Source organism: Pseudophryne corroboree, chromosome 5 (assembly GCF_028390025.1).
Source record: "Pseudophryne corroboree isolate aPseCor3 chromosome 5, aPseCor3.hap2, whole genome shotgun sequence".
NCBI lineage: Eukaryota > Metazoa > Chordata > Amphibia > Anura > Myobatrachidae > Pseudophryne > Pseudophryne corroboree.
Genome location: NC_086448.1, coordinates 235,907,285 through 235,925,344, shown reverse-complemented (window position 1 = coordinate 235,925,344; position 18,060 = coordinate 235,907,285). Strand labels below are relative to the sequence as shown.

Genomic DNA, 18,060 nt, shown 5'->3' with positions numbered 1-18,060 from the left:
CAATGTGCTGAGGTAGTGGTTCCCAAACTCAGGGGTCTATTTACTAAGCCATGAACGGAGGTAAATTAAATGGCGATAACTTCCCTGCCAACCAGCTCCTAACTGCCATTTTTCAAACACAGTCTGTAACATGGCAGTTAGAAGCTGATTGGCTGATACTTTATCTCCATCCAAGGCTTAGTAAATCGACACCTCAGTCCTCAAGGCACCTTAACAGTCCTGGCTTTAGGCCTACCCATGCAGCATATGCACAGGTGACATGCAGTAGGGACTAATTCATGTTTGTATGCAATGGTGGTTTATCACGCAATGGAGCGATTATCAGTAGACTGAGCATGTGCTGCAGTTGCAATGCACATGCGCTAAGGTGCCACTGCAATCCCACTCGCAATGAGGATTTCACGGATTTACAGGAAGTGACCGTTTGGAGGTGTTAACAAGGCGTTTACAGGGAGTGGTTGGGAAATATTTCAGGGGCATGTATCTGCTGTCAGCTACAAGCTTGTACATACAAAAACATGGCGCCTGTGCCGCTACTGCTGTGTCCAGTCTGCATAGCCATAGACCAATCCTTAGCTCCAATGTTCCTTGTTTTTGCATATGGGTCGTGAATGTGTATGTAATTGCTAAAGAGTTTGCAATGGCTCTGGTGGGCATTACTTTTCAGCCTAGAAAATTACAATTGCGTACATTAAGCATTAATTAGGCCCCTAATTAGTATCTCAGTCAGTTTGATTTAACCATCCCTTCTCAAGCATGGATATCCTTAAAATCTGTACTGTTATGGTGCTTTGAAGACAGAGGGATAGATGTATGAAGCAATGAAAAGAGTTGAGAAGTGAGCCAGTGGAGACGTTACCCATGAAAAGCAATCATCGGCTACATATAATACATATAGAATGCGCTTGATACATGTTACCTCAAACCTGACTGGTTGCCATGGGCAACTTCTCCACAGGTCCACTTCTCCACTATTTTTACTGCTTCATACTGTACATCTTCCCCAGAGTTTTGGAAAACCTGTGCTGAATTATTTCTTGTTGTGTTTATGGATCATCTACTAGAAATTCAGTAGGTTAAATGGACTTTGGATATTCAAACTGCACTTCATATGTTTTTGAATGCACCCTAGAGTATTGCATTTGAACTGCCTGTGTGTTTACCAGTCCCTTAGACATCCAGATAAAATAACGAGTCACAATACACCCAGTAATAGAATATGTTTAAAATATTTGCCAGAATTTAGCAATATTTATATGTTAATGAGCAGATGAAACATGGCTGTGTTCTGTAGATGCCTAAAGTTACTAAATCGATATGGGACACATTAACCACTTGCCTGGCATGGTCGCATCAGATGAGACCATACCTGCAAGTGCTCTATCTGACCTGGTCGCACAGGATGCGACCAGTCAGATATAGAGTGTTAGCAGCTGCAGGGAAGGGAAACTTCCCTCCACTGCTGCTGTCAGAAAACCATTTGGGATAGGGATAGGGTTAAAGTCATGTTCTTCACCTAATTCATAAAAAAATCCGACAATTTCGGACTGGTTTTCGGCGAAATAAATCGTCAGTTAAACCAGATGCTGAGGAACTGGGAGGTTGTATATGCATAGTTGGCCAATAATACATATTGTATAATGATGTAGGTTTTAAAAGGAGATTTATGGTAAGACTTACCATTGTTAAATATCTTTCTGTGAGGTACACTGGTTTCCACAGGGAATAACATTGGAGTGTAGAGTTGGATCTTGATCCGAGACACTAACAGGCTAAAGCTTTGATTGTTCCCAGGATGCACTGCACCGCCTCCTCTATAGCTCCGCCTCCAGGCACTGGAGCTCAGTTTTGTTAATCAGTCTAATGCAGTAGCAGGTAAGAAAGATGTTAGCTGTTAGTCACACAGACCCACATTCTCACAACAGGAGAAGGGACTAGTGGCTAATGTCATACAAACACAAAGAAGCTAAGTGCGTCAGGGCGGGTGCCCTGTGGAAACCAGTGTGCCTCGCAGAAAGAGATTTAACAATGGTAAGTCTTACCTTAAATCTCCTTTTCTGCAGCGGGGTACACTGGTATTCCACAGGGAATAACATCGGGGATGTCCTAAAGCAGTTCCTCATGGGAGGGGATGTACTGCAGCGGGCACAAGAACCCGGCGTCCAAAGAAAGCATCCTGGGAGGTGGAAGTATCAAAGGCATAGAACCTGATGGACGTGTTCACTGAGGACCACGTAGCCACCTTGCACAACTGTTCAGCAGACGCGCCATGGCGGGCCGCCCAAGAAGGTCCAACAGACTGAGTAAAATGGGCCTTGATACCAGCAGGAGCTGGGAGTCCAGCCTGCGCATAAGCTTGTGCAATCACCATTCTAATCCATCTGGCCAAGGTCTGCTTATTCACAGGCCAGTCACGTTTGTGAAAACCAAAAAAGTACAAAAAGAGAATATGATCTAATAGAAGCAGTCCTTTCTACATATATACGGAGAGCCCGAACCACATCCAAAGACTGCTCTTTGGCGGACAAACCAGGAGAGATAAAGGCCGGAACCACAAACTCTTGGTTAAGGTGGAAAGATGACACCACCTTAGGTAGATAACCAGGGCAAGTTCTAAGAACTGCACGGTCACAGTGATAAATCAAAAAGGGTGGACGATAGGACAAAGCGCCTAACTCAGACACCCTCCTAGCAGAGGCAATAGCCAACAGAAAAATGACCTTAAGTGTAAGGCATTTAAGGTCCACAGACTCAAGAGGTTCAAATGGAGACTCTCGAAGGGCATTAAAGACAACAGACAGATCCCATGGAGCCACAGGAGGGACATAGGGAGGCTGAATACGTAGTAAGCCCTGAGTGAATGTAGGAATAAATACAATTTTTGCTGAAACCACACCGACAAGGCAGAAATGTGAACCTTGAGGGAGGCCAGGAGAAGTCCGAAATCCAGGCCTTGTTGCAAAAAGGCCACAAGTCTGGAAGTACTAAACTTGTATGCATCATGATTCTTAGCCGCGCACCAGGTGAAGTAAGAATTCCAGACCCTATAATATATTCGTGCAGAAGCAGGTTTGCGGGCCTTCAACATAGTTTGAATAACTGCCATAGTTTGAAAATCCTTTGGCCCTCAGGAGTGAAGCTTCAAGAGACATGCCATCAAAGCCAGTCTTGCCAGGTCCCGGTAAAGACAAGGGCCCTGAACGAGGAGGTCTGGGCGTTGAGGCAGTAGAAGAGGACGCTCGATCGAGAGACCCTGCAGGTCTGAGAACCAATGCCGTCCGGGCCATGCTGGATTGACTAGAAGCAGTATTCCTCCTTCTTGCTTGAACTTCCGTAGTACCCTGGGCAGGAGTGACACTGGAGGGAACACGTATGGCAGCCGAAAGTTTCATGGAATTGCCAGTGCATCCATGAATGCTGCTTGAGGATCCCTTGTCTGTGCTCCGAAGACCGGAACCTTGTGATTGTGTCGAGAGGCCATCAGGTCTACGTCTGGTAGACTCCACTTGTTCTCAAGGAGTTGGAAGACCTCTGGATGAAGACTCCACTCCCCGGCGTGTACATCCTGATGACTGAGGAAGTCCGGTTCCCAGTTGAGGACCCCCAGAATGAACACTGCCGATATTGCTGGCAGATGGCGTTCTGCCCATCAAAGAATTTTTTACACTTCCATCATTGCCATGCAGCTTCGAGTGCCACCTTGATGATTTATGTTTGCCACCGTGGTGGCATTGTCTGATTGTACTTGAACAGGCATGTTCTGTATGAAAGGCAGGGCCAGTGTCAATGCATTGAACACTGCCCGCAATTCCAGAATGTTTATCGGGAGGAGAGATTCCTCCCTGGTCCACCAACCCTGGAGAGAGTGTTACTCCAACACCATGCCCCAACCCGCAGACAGGCATCCATTGTTAGGAGGACCCAGTTGGAGATCCAGAAGGGACAACCCCTGCTCAATTGTTGGTCCTGTAGCCACCAACTCAGTGACAGACGAACCTCCGGAGTCAAGGAGATCAATTGAGACCTGATCCGGTGAGGCAGGCCATCCCACTTGGAAAGGATTAACCTCTGCAGAGGGCAGGAATGAAATTGAGCGTACTCTACCATGTTGAAAGCCGACACCATGAGGCCTAGTACTTGCATCGCCGAGTGTATTGACACACTTTGGCTAGAGAGGAAGCATCTGATTCTGTCCTGAGGTTTCAGTACCTTCTCTGGAGACAAGAACAAATGTTGGTTTGTGTGTGTCCAGTAATGCCCCCAGGTGCACCAAGCTCTGATCAAGGACCAGTGAGGATTTCTTCCAGTTGATGAACCACCCGTGGGCTTGTATGAATTGGACCATCAGTTCCAGATGACAGAGGAGAACTTCTGGGGAGTTTGCCAGGATCAATAAGTCGTCCAGATACTGCAGGATCCTGATACCCTGACGGCGGAGAAGGGCCTTCATGACCGCCATGACCTTGGTGAAGAGCCGTGGAGCCATGGTCAGCCCGAAAAGGCAAGGCTTGGAACTGATAATGAAGGTTGCCAATAGCAAACCATAGATATTGCTGATGTGACATGGCAATAGGTATGTGTAGGTAAGCATCCTGTATATCCAGGGATACCATATAGTCCTTGGGTTCCAGAGCCAATATACAATAGAGTGCAGAGTTTCCATACAGAATTTGGACACACTCACAAATTTGTTCAAAGATTTGAGATTGAGTATAGGCCGGGAGGATCCATTCGGCTTTGGAACTAGAAACAGCGTCAAATAGTTTCCCCTGCCTCTCTGAGACATAGGCACCGGCACTATCACTCCTGTATCCAGGAGGTATTGGACAACCAAATGTAGAGTTTGTGCTTTTAATCGATCCGAAAGGATAACCGTTGAGCAAAACTGGCAAGGAAGACGTCTCTTGAAAGAGATCGCATACCCGTGAGAGACCAGTTCCTGCACCCAGGCGTCTGAAGTGGTCTTTAACCATACCTGAGCAAACTGCAGAAGTCGGCCTCCCACCCTGGAGTCCCCCAGGTGGAGGCCTGCCCCCTCATGCAGCAGGCTTGTCCGGTTTGGAAGCAGGCTGACGGGCGGCCCAAGAACGTTTAGGTTTGGACTTAGAGGACTTGGAAGTGTGAGCCTGTCTCGGGTACACCTGACCCTTTGTTTTACCTGGAGGTTGAAAGGAATAAAAAGAAGTACTCTTAGCCTTCGGAACTGAAGGATTAGTATGCGGGAGAAACGCAGTCTTAGCCGACGCCATGTCGGTCACAATCTTGTTCAGATCATCTCCAAATAGTATATGTCCCTTAAAAGGGAGTACCTCCAAGGTCTTCTTAGAGTCCGGGTCCACCGACCAGGACCGTAACCACAGAATCTGGCGAGCCAGGATAGACGTAGTAGATGCCTTGGCCGACATAACGCCGGCATCAGAGGCCGCCTCCTGAATATAGTAGGAGGCCGTGGTAATCTAGGACAGATATTGTCTGGCAGTGTCAGAAAAATTCAGAGGTAGCTCTTCCTCAATTGCTTGAACCCATGCTTCAATGCCTTTTGCAGCCCAAGAGGCTGCCATAGTGGGTCTATGTACAGCACCTGTAAGAGTGTAAATAGACTTCAAGCAACCCTCCACGTGCTTATCCGTCGGTTCCTTCAAAGAGGTGACGGTGGTGACAGGAAGAGTAGATGACACCACAAGACGGGCTACATGTGAGTCCACTGGTGGCGGGGTTTCCCACTTGTTACTCAACTCCGCTGAGATAGGGTAACAAGCTAGCATCTTTTTTAGACAGGGAAAATTTCTTTCCAGGAGAAGATCAGGATTCCTGACGTATGTCAATTAAATGGTCAGAATGTGGTAAGACTAATTTAGTAACCTTCTGACGTTTGAACATATCAGGTTTCTTAGACATATCAGGAGGGTAAATCTCATCATCAATCTGAAGAATCAGCTTGATAGCCTCCACTAGGTCAGGAACATCAACCTGTGTTGTAGAATCTTCATCAGAAGCAGCAGTATCAGCGTCTGATGGATCAGTATATTCCCCATCCGAATCGGAAGAATCATCCAAAATATTTAGTAGATTGTGAGGAAGAAATGGCCCATTTAGATGACCCTTTGGTCCCAGTAGGGTGAGGGTTAGGTTTTTGTTTAACCAAGGACTGATTTAATTGCTGTAACTGGGTTGACAGAGTGTCCGCCCATGGTGGATTAACTACAGGAACAATATGTGGCTGTAATGGCACAGGAGGTCCCACAGGGGGTGTAAGTCTTCTTACAAGCGTAGTCAGCATATTTGAAAATGCAGCCCAAGGTGGATCTGCCACAGTGCTGCGGGCTGACTAGGGAGTGCAGAACACCCAGTACCTGAACCCTCAGCAGAAATAATTCCCTCAGGTAGATCCGTGGCGCCAGCACTGCATGATGTGTAGCAGACATTATTGGGAATGTAGCCATAGGGCATATCAGTACAACATAGCCAGACAAACACAATACCTGACAAAAAAACCCTAAGATATGTGACCACAATTGAGTACAAAAAGAGGATTTAACTGGTATAAGGTGTCTGAAACACACAGTTAAAAATACAAAAGAGTATATCCTGTGGAACACTATATGGTATATGAGACCCTGACGCACTTAGACCCCCAGGGCACAGAATATAGTGATAGCAATATGTGTGATACACAGAATAGAATCCACACAGCAGCTATAGGCACACACAGTCACAGGTACAATGCAGAAATTATTACATATAAAAAATAAAACTGCAGTGAACTAGTAATACTACATATAGAAATTTATGTATACAGATATAACAATGCACAGTAAACACTGGATGTATATCACAGAATACTTGTACTAAATATTCATATAGCAGTACACTTGTGCTTAACTAATGCTGTCTAAACGACATGTAGAATACTTAAGTGTCCTGTAAATGCACAGCGCTGATGAGACAGGCGGCTTTACAGAGGAGACAGTGCCCAGCAGTCCCAGGATTAGCACAGCTCTATGAAATGGTGCCCAAACGCTGACAGGGAGTGAGGGAGAGAGAGATGCAGCTCCAGGGCGGGAACACCTGCTGTAGATAGCACCTGGAGCTGGGGGAGGGGCTACAGGTCAGCGCCTTATCCCCTCTGCTGGACTTCACCACCGGGTACTATGGAGCCTATAATAAATGTATTTTAGTAAATCCGACCTGTGCTCCCTGCCCTGGTGGATATAGTGGATGACGGCAAAGATGTGGCCCCTGGACCCTGCGGCTGGAGTGGGATGGTGGCGGAGAGATGGCTGATGGACCTGGATGGCAGCGGTGAGGAGGCCCACGGACGCTGCAGCTGGAGCAGGATGGCGGCTGGACCTGGATTGCCGAAGTAATGTGGCCCCTGGTGCGGGATGGCGGCAGATAGGTAGCAGTTGGATCTGGATAGCGGTGGTGAGGTGCCCCCTGCAGCTGGAGTGAGATGGTGATGGGTGGCTGGACCCTTCCAGCTGGACCTGGACTGCAGTGGTGAGGTGGCCCCTGAACCCTGCAGCTGAAGCGAGATGTCTGCGGAAGAGGTGGCAGCTCGGCAATCGCGGCTGGACCTGGACTGCGGCGGTGATGCCAGTGGATTGGGGGGGGGGGGGGGGAACAGTGTCCGCCTACTTATAGCTCAGTTGTAGGGAAAGTTCTCCCTACACCTGAACTATCAGTTGGTAAAAATCGAACAGGTTTGATTTTCCCACAAATTGGATCAATCATTTATGGGCGTTTTTTTGGTATTTGGGAGCAAACGGCTGATTATCATTTGCTCCCACACAATGCTAGTTGGCTGGTTGAAACAATATCGTCCTGATGTATGGCTAGCATAAATGTTTCTTTGAGGCTGTCAGCAGTATTAGTGAAGTCAGTGATATTGGTGGTCATTCCGACTTGTTCGCTCGTTGCCGATTTTCGCTATGCTGCGATTTGCTGCTAAATGCGCATGCGCATGGTACGCAGAGCGCATGCGCTAAGTTATTTAACACAAAACTTAGTAGATTTGCTGGTGTTCGTGCGACGCTTTTCAGTCGCACTGCTGATCGGTGAGTGATTGACAGGAAAGGGGCGTTTCTGGGTGGTAACTGTGCGTTTTCCGGGTGTGTGCTAAAAAACGCAGGCGTGTCAGGGAAAAACGCAGGAGTGTCTGGTGAAACGGGGGAATGGCTGGCCGAACGCAGGGCGTGATTGTGACATCAAACCAGGATCTAAACGGACTGAGCTAATTGCAATCTAGGAGTAGGTCTGGAGCTACTCAGAAACTGCAAAGAATTATTTAGTAGCAATTCTGCTAATCATTGGTTCGCTATTCTGCTATGCTAAGATACACTCCCAGAGGGCGGCGGCCTAGCATGTGCAATGCTGCTAAAAGCAGCTAGCGAGCGAACAACTCGGAATGAGGGCCATAGAGAGTAGCCTGCCTCTGAATGAGCTGGCATTGATAGATGCTGCTGATATTTCTGCTGCTTAAGGAGATTCACTTACCTAGTGGGCTATCACAGTTATTTAATCTTTAGTTTGCCTAGCTCAACTTGTCACCATACCTGTGGTTAAGTGGACATTGGGTACAGTGGTATTTTGTAGACCATTAGGTTTTTTTAATGTCCTGGTACAGCCGAGGAATTGCTTGTTTAATAAAACGGTACCAAGATGGAACTGGCCAGTGTGGACACAAAACCTCAATTAACTGTCTAATACCCGCTGCATTAATGGCGGACATTGTACGCAAATCTAATATTAGCATAGTTGTCATAATGTCAGTGATCAGCTGTGCGACTGGGTGACAGCTGTCATACTTGCTTCCTCTCGCAAAGAATTGTTTAACAGTCAAATGTTGTTTCTAACAGCTGTTCCCCTTCTGGTATAAGATCACCTAGCCTTATTCTGGATGCAGGTCTATCTCTGATCAATAGTGAGGATATAAATAATGAATGTGTTGGCAGTGAACATTGCAGGTGCTAAGATCTAGCTGGGAGAAGGGAGCTAGTTGATGCTGGACTGCTTATTTTTTTTTCAGCATAAGTCTCTGATTTTCCTAAAAAAATTCCATGATCTCGTTGCAAATGATGTAACAAGGAGGAGACACCTAGATGGTTAAGGTCACTACCTCTACTTACTGTGGCTTTACAAATGCTACAAATGGCTAGACAAGTTTGGCAAAAAATAATTCCACACATAAGTGGTGGATGTTTTGGTCTTATGTCACGGCATGACAATGGCCTTCTTATCACAGGCAAGGACTGCTTCCACTGGTGCCTGACTTGCACAAACAACATCTTCATTATCAGCATCCTCATTAGTGCTGACATCAGCTACACAAAGATTCCCCTTATCCTGTTGCACTTCCACAGTGGCAGACTCAATTTCTATGTCACCAGCTATACTTCTGTTGCTCATCCCCACATTTTTAGGGGGTGCAGAAATGGTTTAAGGAGGCTTCACTATGAGTACAATATCAGAAAGGTCGGGCTCACACATAGCATTCAAGAACACACTTAGACTCCCCTCAGGGATTTGTGATGTTTCTGAACACACTGTTTGTTCAACTGCCTTAATGTTTTTTTTCAGCACTGATTTTCCAGGTTTTTTTTTTTGACACCTCTTCTACACTCTGAGTGAGAAGGGCTTGCACCGTAATGAGAGGCAGAAGATGCCTCACTGGCAGTTGCAGAATCAATCGTCACTAATAAATATTGGACTCTGCCTGAGCCTTTCCTTGCTAGTACATGTGGTGAATGGCATGTTGGCAATTTTATGTTTTTCTACAGTAAACTTTCCTTTTATTAGAGGTGCTTTTTCAAATATTAGTTGAATGATTTCAGGTGTCTTGACTTATAGCCTCTATGCCCTTGGGCATCTGCTTTAGTATATGATGTTGAAGGTCTAGTATCACCTTAACTGGTGGCAGCACCTGCAGTGCTAGTATTTGATCTCTGCGCCTGCTCTTCTCTCGATTGATCGTTAGCCATATCGATGAACTCAACACACACCAGTTATTCAAACAAATTAACAATTGCTATACTTTTTTTTTTTTAAATGACTGTCAAGTCATTGCAGACTCTCTGCTTATATTTATGTGAAGTTGTGAACAAACATTGGGCGGTAGCCAATTAGCCACGATAGTGCCGTGTCTGTGAAAACCTGGTAATGTCGCATTTTTTTCACCTTTAACCAATTACCTCATGCGAAAAACAGCCTTTTTTTGTGGAAAAATACATAGGTCCCGAAACCTGTGTATTGTAGTGAAACTTTTTGGGTAAAAACTGGTCACTTATCGGGAATTTGGCTTCTCCTTATTATTTTTACTGTTTTTTTGTTTTTTTTTTAATGACTGACAAGCCACTGCGGACTGTCTGCTTATATTTATGTGAAGTTTTGAACAAACGTAGTGGGGTACAGTACAGCATGTACCAGTTGTACAGTCAAATTAACAATTATTTTAAATGACAAGTCACTGCGGACTCTCAGCTTACATTTATGTGAAGTTGTGGGGTACCGCCTGCAGAGTTGCAATACTTATATTTATATGAACAAATGCAGTGGGGGACAGCACCTACACCCAGGGCCGGATTAACAATGGGGCGGATGGAGCTGCAGCTCCAGGCCCCCCATTTAAAATAGGCCCAGAGCCCGCCACAGTGAAGAGGGCAAGGCCCATAACCACCGGCATTACAATGAGTCACACTGACTCATTGTATGCTGCCGTGAGACAGTGCACCAGTCCCCAATCTGCAAATAGGAAATCCCAGCCATAGCAGGAGGAGGGTCCGTTGACGGTCTCTTCTCCAGCGTCTCCTCCCCACAGGTTATTGAACTGCCTGGCTGGGGAGGAGGAGGAGCCGCTCTGCCCTCTACTCTCAGCTCCTCCCCCCAAAAATCTTTAGTGCCGCTAATGAGGACTGGCTGGCCGGAGGGGGGAGAAGCCAGGAGGGGCACTGCAACGTAACGTGCGCCACACCACGCTGGTCAGCACCTTCCCCCCGCTGCCCACACTGCACTGGCCAGAACCTTCCCCCCGCCACCTCCCGCACCGCACACAGTGCTAGCCGACACCTTTGCTTCAGTCCCCCTGCTGCCTCTTCTCCCGCACCGCACAGGTGCATTTTTCGCTGGCCGGTACCTTTCCCCCCTCCAGCGCCGCACTCCGCGCTGCTACCCCCCCGGCCAGCACCACCCCTAGCCACCTCCCATTGCCCACTTCCCACACTACGCTGCCCCCACCCCAATTCACTTTCGTCCTGCCTCAGGCTTTCATGGAGCCAGGGGGACATACTGGAGCTGGTGCTGTTAGTGACACACACACTCGCACACTCTCACTATCTCACACACACACATCACAAACACACACTCTCTCTCTCTCACAAACACACACTCACACACACACGCTCTCATTCACACACACTCACTCTCTCTCTCACACACACACACACACACACACACACACACACTCACTCTCACAGGGGCTACCTGGTGCAACGTTTATGCGGAGCTACCTGGTGCAACGTATATGAGGGGCTACCTGGTGCAACATATATGAGGGGCTACCTGGTGCAACGTATATGAGGGGTTACCTGGTGCAACGTACTGTATATGAGGGGCTACCTGTGCAATGTATATGAGGGGCTACCTGGTGCAATGTATATGAGGGGCTACCTGGTGCAGTGTATATGAGGGGCTACCTGGGGCAATGTATATGAGGGACTACCTGGTGCAACGTGTGTAAGGGGCTACCTGTAGAACCGTGTGTAAGGGGCTACCTGGCGCAACGTGTGTAAGGGGCTACCTGGCACAACCTGTGTAAGGGGCTACCTGGCGCAACGTGTGTAAGGGGCTACCTGGCACAACGTGTGTAAGGGGCTACCTGGCGCAACGTGTGTAAGGGGCTACCTGGCGCAACGTATCGAAGGGGCTATCTGGCGCAACATGTGTGTAAGGGGCTACATGGCGCAATTTGTGTAAGGGGCTACTTGGCGCAATGTGTATACAGGGCTCTACCTGGCACAACATGCATACGGGGCTACCTGTCCCTGTTTTGAGAGGGGGGGTGCCAAAGGAAACATTTGTCCCGGGTGCCACAAGGTCTAGAACCAGCGCTGACTACATTTACAGACTAGGAGGGGAGGGGAGCACACTGACGCATATACACACTAGGAAGAAAGGGGGGCACAATAATGGGTAGCTATACAGACTAGGTGGTGAGGGTCACATTAATGCATATAGTTTGAAGGACACACACCTTTTCTGTGGCCATGCTACCTTTTTAGGTGCACACAACAGTAATCCCATTTCATTTCCCATACCCCCACTTCAAAATTCCCACTTTGACGACCACTGTATGTATGTGTATGGGTCTGTTGTTCTGCTCCTCTATTAAATGGTTGAAGGTAGGCACTATGACCTCCATGGAGATAGCCACACCCATGGCACAGGCCACACCCCCTATTTAGACCACCCTCACTACAGCGCTTGCCATACCTCCTGCCAATGCACACAATAGGCCCTTCATACATTTCAGCTCCAGGTCTATGTGGACCTTAATCTGGCACTGCCTACACCACACACAAGTTGTTTAAAAAAATATATATATTTTTTGCAGGGGCTATATATATTTTTTTACACACAATGGTTGCACACACCAATGTGTGTAATGGTGTACAGTAATGGTGGTACACACCAATGTGCACTAATATAAAGATAATTAATATAATAATGGCATTAAAATAAAAGTAAATAATGCTGCACTTAGGAGGAACTCTGGACTATGTGCAGTTAATATTATTTATTAATAGGTAGTCTAGTGGATGAGCACTGGGCTGTGTGCAGGTAATATATATTATTAATGCCCTGGAATGTTAGTGGATGTGCTCTGGGCTGTGTGCAGTTAATATTATTTATTATTATTAATAATGCCCGTGCAGTCTAGTGGATGTGTTCCCTCTCCGGTATCTGCAGTGAAACTGTGCCTGGTCACCACTGCAGGGTCCTTAGATCGAATCCAAAACCCGTGAGAATATAACGCTGGGATGATGACGTTTTGTCTCATTTTGGAACCCGAGTAAGGCGGGAACATCCAAGCCACCGATCGGATTCCCTCAGATCGGGTACGTTTGTGTGGATCTCTGAAATCCAAGCACGCACATCTCTAGTTTAAACCATCAACTTTTTGCGATTGCGACTTTCCAAGGAAGTAGTGATGTCATCATTGCTACCACATCCTACCTTGATGCAGCTGCTGAGCAGAAAATTGTCCATGGAAATAATTTAGAATGTTGGGAACTTATTTTCCCAACATGTACATTATCATTTGTAGGTGTCTGTTCATATTTTCCTTCCTTCCTCAAACAACATAATAATTGGATACTGCAGTACAGACACATTCTGGAGAGGGGTGTAGTATGGCTGACCGGCGGTCTCCTGACCGCCGGTCAGCTTACCGACGCCGGGATCCCGGCAGCATACCGACGCCGGGATCCCGGTGGGGAGGGGCGAGTGCAGCAAGCCCCTTGCGGGCTCACTGCGCTTGCCACGCTGCGGGCTCGGTGGCGACCTGCGGTCGCCACGGATTCTATTCCCACTCTATGGGTGTCGTGGACACCCACGAGTGGAAATAGTCCCTGTTGGTCGGCATGCCGACCATCGGGAAAGTGAGCTGTCGGGCTCGTGGAGGAGGTCATGTGACTGTTGGTCAGCTGACCGGCGGTCACATGAATACCACCCCTGGAGAGTGCTACTACAGGTTGAATCTCTGATATCGGAGAATTCGATATCCAAAAAACATTGCAAAATCCATTTTTTTTTTCTAAGCGCACGTGAGGTGCTTTCTGACTGTTCAATGTACAATGTTTAAAATATTATATAAAATTACCCTCAGGCTATATGTGCAAAGTGTATATGAAACATAAATGAATTTTGTGTATGTAAACAAACTTTGTTTCATAAACAGAATTATGAAAAATATTGCATAAAGTCACCTTTAGGCAATGTGTATAATGTGTATATGAAACATAAATGCATTTTGTCTTTAGATTTTGGTCCCATCCCCAAGACATCTAATTATGGTATGTAAAGATTCCAAAACACTGATAAAATCCAAAGAAAAAAATATTCTGGTCCCAAGCTTTTCGGATATGGGAGAATCAACCTGTACCCTTACAGGCATATTGCACACATTGAATAATGATAATCACAAGCCTTCAGTATGAATGAACAGTGTGTGTAACAGACTTCTATCACGAGGAAACTTTCTCATTTCCCCATTCACGGAACTTTATAAGAGAAGACGAACTTGAGGTAAATTGTTTCTCTGCGGGTCTGAATCCCGTATTAATCCTGTATTGTGTGGAAACAGCCCGGACTGCTCCCATGTGTAGTGATTGTTGTGCAGCTTGGTGTGCTGCTCTGTGGTCCCTGGCTGCGGGAAGGGGTTAAGCTGTGAGAGGCTTGCTGCTGCTCTCCTCCTCCTCCCTCCTATGTGCCTGTGTCACTATGTGAGCTCAGCCTGCCTCCATGCAGCCGCCCTTCCCCTCCCTCCACACTGTACTGCTGCTCCCTGTTATTCTGGCTATTGTGTATAATCTGCGCGCAGCCGCCTCACTGTAATCAAGAAGATTAGAGATTCTTGCGCGTCCGGAAATCCCAATTCCCCCCTGGTACTCCCCCTCATCCATCTCACCCCGCAACTCTCACCTGCCTGCCTAAACTCCTCATTTACCCCCTCGTGCCTCCCTCCTCCAGCCTCACTGCCCCTCTCTTATATTGCCTTTTATATTCTTTCTTTTTTTCCCCCTTTCTGATCCCATGCATCTAAGTCTTTGCTTGCTGCTCTCCTCCCCCTCTCATCATGTCTCTCCTCCTCCTCCTCCTCTGTCTCTCTCCCAGGACGTCGGCTGATCCGGGGCCGCCAGGGAAGGGCTTGGGGCTGCAGGAAGGGAGCTGGATCTCCGGCGGTGGCCTGGCTGCTCTTATTTTGTATTAAAATGAGGAGGAGGAAGAAGAAGCAGCAACAACAACAACAGCAGCAGCAGCAGCAACAAGACCAGGAGCAGCAGCAGAGCAGCAGCAGCAGCATCCTTATTAGCGAGAGCAATAATAGAGCACAGAGAGCAGGGAACGGCGGCAGTAGCAGGAGGAGGAGGAGGAGTGATGAGTCAATACAACTAATAATTTAATGGGGACACAGAAACGCAGAGAGAGAGAGAGAGAGAGAAGCAGCAGCTCTGGACAAACAAACACAACACACAGACACACATACACACTCTCCGGACACACAACCTGCACAAACCATACCACCCTGCAACAGCCAGCAAACCCTACCAGCAAATAACTCCTCATTATCTGCGTGCCTATTGTTTAATAATGCACGAACCTAGGAGAGGAGGACAGCATAACCCCAGGACTGAGAAGAGGCATTTTTTCCTGCATTCTGAGAAACTACTGAGCAGTTCCCTGTGATCTGTCCCCATTCCCCGTCTGTCGGGCAGGAGGAAGCTCCTCTCACTTTCCTGACTTTGTATTATTATTATTATTTATTTATTGCTGTTATTTATTTATTTATTTCCCTTCCTTCCTTCCTCACCACCCATCTCTTCCTATTGCTCCCACCCCTCCAATCCTACCTCCCATCTACTTATACATGGAGAGGATCCTGGTCCACCTGTCAACTCTTCCCAGCCTGTAAAAGTAGGGAGCTTGCTCCGTCTCGCTCTATTCCTCCTTTTCTCTCCCGTAATCTATTTACAGCAAAAGATTTAAGATTTAAAAAAAAAAAAAAAAGTTTGGTGCTTTCATTTTGAATGGTCCATGTCAGGGAGTGCAGGTGGATAACATTCGCACCCCTCTTTCTGTGACTCCCCAACTTCACTGCATCTCCGGCATCCTATCTGTTCTCTCATCCCTCACTCACTACCTGCTGTCACTATGCTGTGGTTCGATTTGATTGCGAGCTCTTTGGACAACTCTCCAGACTGAATATCACCAGCAGCTGCTGTTGGCTTCTTCCTCTGCTGAGCATCTCTTTACCACAGATTATTAATATACTTTATCTACAGTTTCTTCCTGCCGTCAGTCTCTTCCTCCCCCTGTACATTGTATGTACATTGTCACTACTTGCTGTACGTTTTTCACCCTTGCCCTTCCCCCATTTGGGGAAGCATATTAAGAAACACAAATATATAAATATATATTTTAAAAAATATAGAAAAGAGGATTCGCTTTTAATAGGGGAAGTTATCTGCAGGTCTGCTGCTAAAAGGACAAGAGAACCCCCCCTGCATCAACTGGGAGGAAGCTGGGCTTTCCTTTATCCATTATATGCTGTCAGATTGGGAAGTGGTGAGTTTTCCTTTATTGTATCTTTAGCTGCTGCTGGCTCCGACTGCCATAGAGTTTGTGCCTTGTGTGTTGTCACACTGTATAGCACTTTGCTTCTTTGTCTCTTTAAAAGGTCAGAGGGAAATCCTGGCTGGGATTGTGACAGCCACACGGACTGGAGGGCTTGTAACTTCCCTGGCTCCCTGGGTCTCCCGAGACTTTGTAGTGTTGGTCTATCTATAACAAGTGTGCCCTGTGATTGCTGCGTTCAGTACCAGAATGACAGCTAAAGTTCTCTCTAGTCCCCTAATGCTCTCTCCAGAAAACATGTATATTATTATATAAACTTGACTTATTTACATTGCTTTTAATTGCTAGTTGTGTCATATATCTGTGCATGACACAGTGCTAGTTACATAGCTGTGTATGATTCATATAGACACTGTAATAAAAAAAAATAGTCCTAAAATGTACATTTAACTTCAGGTTTCATTTTTAGCAGTTGCCTTTATCTTGTCGGAAAAAAATCTGATCACGTTAAAATGTAAAATAATCTGAAGGCTGGTTTTAGTGTTTGCAGACAGTGTGAAGCTTTCTTTGCGAGCCAATTACTGGCCTGTGCCTTATATAAATAGCTTTATTCTGAAGATGGGCTTAGTATTAGGTCCAGGTAGCTACTGTGACCAGAGCTAAGGCAGGGAGATAAACCCCTGCTGACCCTCTCTTGGCGGTGAATGAGTTAAGGAGTAGAGGCACAGCCTGACAGGGATAACTACAGATAATTGTCACCGCCTTGTGCTGTCATTGTGGGTATGCTCTGCTCATCATTATTTGTAACCGAGATCTTGGTGAACTTTAGCCTTGGGCATAGTGTTTTAAATAGGCAAATTAGATGTTTTATACACAATTGATTCTGATTCGGACACGGATGTACAATGTGAAAATTCTGTAGTCTGCTGTTTGTCAAAACACCGTAAGGGCTAAATTTGTCAGAAAGTCTTTAATTGGAGGAAATGTGGCGTCTGACATTCCAACATCAGTTACATCATTATATTTCCAGTGTGCAGGTGAAAAAGTCTCTGAGCACGTTTGGGTTATTTGATCTAAGGACCATTATTAAACAAGTGTAATAATATGTCTTAAGTGACGAATTTTACTAGAAGTTCTGTGACATGTTACACAGTCTTCTTGTTATGCTTCAAAACATGCAGAGATATTTTAAGTGAAATATTTTTTTTTATTTGCAAAGCAGTCTTTCCTTATGCCACTTGTCCAACTGAATCATATGTGTAGGGTAGGAAAAGAAGATATGACATTTAATTGTTTTGCATTGGAAAGCAGTATACGTTCTTTATAGATGTGTTATAAGGAAGTTGCAGGTGACAGATCTGCTGTTTGTTTTTTTCTAAATGCAGCTGTGGACAAATACAATATATTCTAGTGAAGTATAAAATCACAAAGTGGGTGTACTTAATGAAAAGGCAGGTTTTCATTTGTCATGTATTTATATAATGTAGGTATGTAACAACCTCACAGAATGTTACTTTAATATTCCGAAGTTTAAAGGCCTTGCTGGTAAACTTTTGTGTTGCTGCTGCAGCTACATGAATGTGTAGTCATTTTGACAGTATAATGCTCACTCAGCATGGTGCATTAGTCATGTTTCCATGCATATAGACTTACTTAAGCAGACAGATTCTAAATATGTGCTCTTAATTGGCATACAAAGTGTCTGATATG

The 18,060-nt window shown here is 46.1% G+C and overlaps 1 protein-coding gene across 4 annotated transcripts in view; it reads left to right on the top strand.

The window, feature by feature from the left end:
• The window catches only part of SATB1 (SATB homeobox 1), a 322,502-nt gene that overhangs the window by 165,120 nt on the left and 139,322 nt on the right, over window positions 1–18,060 (top strand). Inside the window, exon 1 of one of the 4 annotated variants that reach the window (XM_063922186.1) lies at window positions 14,545–16,341. The exons of 1 other annotated variant lie outside the window; for it this stretch is intronic. The gene's annotated coding sequence lies outside the window, so the exon portion shown is untranslated. Of the gene's footprint in view, window positions 1–14,544; window positions 16,342–18,060 lie in introns of those variants that run through there. 2 more of the 4 variants (XM_063922188.1, XM_063922189.1) reach the window with 2 other exon arrangements.